The sequence below is a fragment of the Orycteropus afer genome, unplaced genomic scaffold (genome assembly GCF_000298275.1).
Source record: "Orycteropus afer afer isolate SDZICR_OR568_19922 unplaced genomic scaffold, OryAfe1.0 scaffold00023, whole genome shotgun sequence".
Taxonomy (NCBI): domain Eukaryota; kingdom Metazoa; phylum Chordata; class Mammalia; order Tubulidentata; family Orycteropodidae; genus Orycteropus; species Orycteropus afer.
The window spans coordinates 5,379,703-5,385,405 of NW_006921610.1; positions in this window are offsets into that span (position 1 = coordinate 5,379,703).

Genomic DNA, 5,703 nt, shown 5'->3' on the forward strand with positions numbered 1-5,703 from the left:
ACCATTCCCAAGGCTTCTCCTTATATACAGGAAGCAGACCACATCCCAAAGGCAGCTACTCAGCTGCTTATGGTAGATCCCACCATGGAGCTGATTGCCAGTCTCATCATGGGGAATGACTACCACCAGCTGCCCAGCCACTCAACAGGCTCAGCCAAGTTGACACACAAACTACCACAGATCCAAATCATAGCCACCCCTCCTTGGGCTTCTGAGGTGGTATCACTACAGAAGTAGGTTGCCCAACCTTCCTTCCAAACTTTTTAGAAAATGAATATAGGCTTATGCATAACACCATACAGAATATGTTTTCAAGTTCATGGGAAAGCAAATACCAGAAAGATATCTGAAACTGACATTAGACTTCCCATAGTTATATAGAGTGGCAGTCATTAGTAATGTTCACCAAATATTTCTGACTTGCCCCTTTCCAGCAATATAGTAGCCCTGTACTTTTGTGACCCACCTGTGGTTTGGTGGGGTGTTTTGGTTACCCACGAGTGCTCTGACAAGAATATACCACAAATGGGATGGCCTTAACAAACAGGAGTTTATTCTCTTACAGTTTGGGAGGCTAGAAGTCCGAGTTCCAAGTGCCAGGCTCTAGGGGCTGTGTAAAAGCCCCTCGACCTTGGGCTTCAGCTCTGCCTCTTGCTCCCTGCCCACTGAAGTTAGAGGCATCTCTTCACTCAGGCAGCTAGTGGCTGCTGAGACTAACAAGCCCAAGGTTGACAAATAAAATGGCACAGTCCTGGTGTTATCAAACCACATGGCAGGCCATTAATTTAAGTTCATTGAAAGTCCCAAGGTCGGCAGAGTATAGCAGGCTGCTGAACAATGACTTGGCTACATGCAGGGTTCAAGTGTGCCATAACCTGGAGACCATTCCCAAAGCTGTTACCTATATATGGGAAGCAGACCACATACCCAAAAGCAGCTACTCAGTTGCTCACAGTGGATTCCACCATGGAATTGATTACCAGTCACATCATTGGGAATACTACATCTAGCTGCCCAGCCACTCAACCAGGCCCAGCCAAGTCGACACACAAACTTAACCACCACATACACAGTGGGGTATGTGATTACTTTTGGCAAATAAGTTATAAGAAATTATGTATGTTATCTCAGCTATAAGCATTTAATTACTGATGCTTCAGAATTTTTTTTCCCTCTGGCTTGTCAGTGAACATTTGAGGTTGTAGATGTTCCATCAACCTAGATACTTGAGTGACCCCTGGATGTTATATAGCATAACTGAAATATAAACCTTTGTTAGTTTAAGATTTGAGGGTCTTTGAGGTTTGGGGACTTTTTTTATGTAACACAACTTACTCTATCCTGACTTATAAGTATACAAGGAAGTGACCTTATATGGGTATTTAAGCAAATTTGACTTCAGAAGGTTGGAGGTCTGGATACATTCAGATACAAAAATTAAAGCAACAAGGAGGAAGTGGAGGTGAGAGAGGAAAACAAGGAGAAGCAGACTTGATTAATGGACTGCTCATCCAACGTTAACTCCTTTGCAACACATAGTTTTCCAATCTGCCTATGATTTTCTCTTCCAAATTAATTTTCCAATACTCCTCTGGGTGCAATTGTCCCAATCAGACTGTTTTCTATTCTTCTGGTAAGCTTGAAAACTTATGCATCCTTTTCTGGCTTCTTGTTGTACCTTACTTTAATTAGGGAATCATAGTTGTATTCAGTGTTGGAAAGTTAGAAATCATCTGGTTCAAATTCTACCTGTGTTGTGAATCTCTTTCATGCTGCCCTTACTTACATTGACCTGAAATCCTTTGTTTACCCTTTCATTCATTTTTGTTATGAAGGCCCACAGAATAATTCTTACCTACATCTGCTTGCAGGAAAAATTACTACAATCTATGAAGTTGGCACAAAGGAACAAGTTTACTTATATTTGAGAAAACATTTACGATATGCTCATTTGAAAATTGCATTTAAAATATATTTTAAAAGCAAGCTCTAAAACATTAAGTTCAGAGTGATGCCATCTTGATAAAGGAAAGATACATGTAAATATATGTGAAGCAACTGTCCAGAGGATATACAAATGCCAAGTATCTCTGTACAGTTGAGTTATAGGTACTTCCTATTTTTTTTTGTTTGTTTATTATGTTTTATTTGTATTTTATTTTTTGTTCAATAAACATGTATCATTTTCATAATAAATGAAAAAAGTTATAACTCATACATTGTTGTAGCTGCTGTTGAGTTGGTTCTGACTCATCATGACCTCATGTTTGCAGAGTAAAACTGCTCCATAGGGTCTAGGCTTTTGGAAGCAGGTCACCAGGCCTGACTTCTGAGGTGTCTTTGAACCACTAACCTTTTAGCAAGTAGTTGACCAATTAATCATTTGCACCAACAAGGGTCATATACATGTATTTAAAAATAAATGAAAAATTTCTTTTAGAAAGATCAGCACAAAACTGGTTCGTATGAGGCAGAGGTTAAAAATGTTCCAAATGTCCAACTTTTTTCTAAACTGCTATACTATTGCATCATCTCTAATGTCAGCTACTCCTTCCTTCAGGACTCATCCTCCCATCTCTAGGTTCCATAATTCACTGCAACATCTCACAGAACTCATGAACCATGAAAGAAATGGCTCACATGGTTGTGGATACTAGCAAGTCTCAAATCCATGGGTCAGGTATCAGGCTGGAGGCTTCTTCTGACTTACATATTTATAGGGGCTGATGAACCCAAATTGGCAGGTCAGACTACAGGCTGCAGGCTTACAAGACTAGCTAGGATTTACAACATATCACAAAACAGAGGACAATTACATCAGATCACAAAATGGGGTACAATTATATCAGACCAAAAAATGGAGGATGACTACATCATTATATAACTGCCAAACCACTGAAAATCATGGTCCAACCAAGTTAACACATAATCTTAACCATTACAGGTTCCATACACATTTGCATTAGTAGCAAGCTGTCCAATCTCTTTGGTGGACCACAAGCACTACATTTGCACTAATCATTTTGTTGGAGTCACATAGACTATGGCTGAAGGGGCCATATTAAGTAATGCATTGCACAAAAAAAAAAAAAAAAAAAATTGACTTATTTGACATGACAATGAGATTATGAAAGAATTCACAAAGATCATGACTAGAACAGAATATTAAAAATTTGAAAGAACTTAAGAAAATTGGATATTGTGCATTTAACCAGACAAGTAGATAGCAAGATTAATACATTTCCAAGAAAAGAAACATTAGCCATAATGTAATGAAAACCAAACCATAATTTATAAATTTGTGCTGAGGTTACAGGAGTAACATGCTGGTGGTTGCTTTTGGATACATTCTCCAGGGCATTTGTCATATATTCTTGACATTAAGCTCCACCCGAGTATATAATTTTCCACAGATGTTTATGGAGGCATAGCTTATGTTAAGCATTATATTGCATACTTTGTGGGGGTATAAATATGAATAAGACATGATCTTGCCCTAAAAGAATGTATAATTTACAGTATTTATCAAGTAGGCTTGATTCTTAGAAGTTTTGAAAAAGGTTCAGTTAAACCTAATAGTGTATTCTATTGTCTTTCTACAACCTCTGACACAGTAGAGGGACGATCTACCAGGAAGAGTTTTGGTCTTTTGTATCTTCAATTTCTGATAATGCTGTCAATAACAGCTGATGTTTTCTGCGACTCAAGTATTAGGTATATGTTGGCAGGGTGAGTGCACTCTTCTTCAAAGAAATACTCTATAGAATCAGAGACAGCCTCCCTTCAGAGGTAACTTTCTCCCTTTCTGCCTTTTTTGAGCTGTTCAATTGAGGTATTAGTTTCCTAGAGGTACTACAGCAAGGTACCACAAACTCAAAAATCAAACCAAACTCACTGCCGTCAAGTTGGTTCCAAGTCATAGTGACCCCTCCTTGGGTTTCCAAGGTGGTATGTCTATGGAAGTAGATTGCCCAGTCTTCCTTCTGAGGAGTGGCTGATATGTTTGAATCACCAGCCTTTTGGTTAACAGTCAAATGCCTTAGGCGTTACTCCACCAGAGCTCCTAGATAGCTTAAAACAACAGAAATTTGTTCCTTCACAGTTATGTTCACTCTAACATTGTTTAAAATAAAAACCAAAATCAAACTCACTGCTGTAGAGTTGGGTCCGATTCATAGCCACCCTCCTTGAGTTTCCAAGGCAGTATCACTATGGAAGACAAAGCATAATTTCACTCAACAAACGAATGATTAAACAAATGATAGCATAGCCATATTATGGACTGCTGTGCAATAGCATAAAAGAATGAGAAAAATTCCTCGGCTTAAGAGGGACAATTATTTATCAGTGTCATTTGAATATTTTAAATGACAATATGATGACCAAGTAAAATTAAATTAATAAAGATGAAAGAATAAAATAAACTTCATTGTATCTGTTGCCTAATTTGAGACCTGAGGGTTTTGAGAGCCTTTTTCCACTACACTCATCTTGCAGATAGAAAAACAGAAGCCCAGAGAAGTTAAAATGTCTAGTCAAGGTCATATTTACCAGAATCTGGAGTAACTACAGTCTGCTAACTTCTGCTCACAGATCATTAATAAAGTCAATATGTTTTGTTCTGGAGAAGGGAAACAATGTTTTCTGAGAGTCTTTATGCCTGTAAACTTTATGCCTGTTTAATTACAAATACCTTTGAAAAAGATATTTGCAATGGATAAGTTAAGTTGGTCTTGGAACATTCTATCATATGATCTCTTGTGTCATTTCTATCACAAGGTCATGATACATTTGAATTATGGTGTTGAGGAATAATGTTGAATATACCATGGACTGCCAGAAGAACAAACAAGTCTGTTTTGGAAAAAGTACAGACTGCCCCTTAGAGGTAAAGATGATGAGACTTCTCATATACTTTGAACATGTTATTGGAGGGACCAGTCCCTGGAGAAAGACACCATGCTTGGTAAAATGAAGGTCAGCAAAAAAGAGGAAGATCCTCATTGAGATGGATTGACACAGTGCCTGCAAACATACAATTTTGAGTATGCTAGAGACCAGGCAGTGTTTTGTTCTATTGTATTAAACAGGTTCACTATGAGTCGGAACTTACTCGATGGCACCTAGCAACAATAATGATATATATATATATATATATATATATATATATATATATATATATATACTGTAATAACACTCAATGCATATCTTGCAATTGGGCATTATTGGAAAAATGAATAAATATATGTAAGTGCAAATTCATTTATTCATTATCCTGTAGCACCTTACACATATTTTGCCATTAGATTAAAAACTCTTCTCCCTAGAAACCATTAATGGCTCTTAAATCTCTCCTATATAAAGATTCTAGAGCTGCTACTAAAAATAAAGAAATTCAATGAGAAGACATTCATAAAAGGACTGAAAACTAGGGAAAAAACGCCATCATGAAGGAGGAACTTTGAAAAATTCCTAAGAACACTGTAATGAGTGAATTACTTACATGGCTCTTCTAGCCATAGTCTTTGTGACCCGCATCAGATTACTGGATGGCATGATGCAAATGTAAGGTGCCTGTGGCCCACCAAGGAGATTGGATAGCTGGTTACCAATATAAATAAGGTATATAACACCTTTGTGGGGGTGAGAGATGAAAATAAGGTGTATGGAACCCTAATGTGGGGATTGGTCAGTTTTGTTATC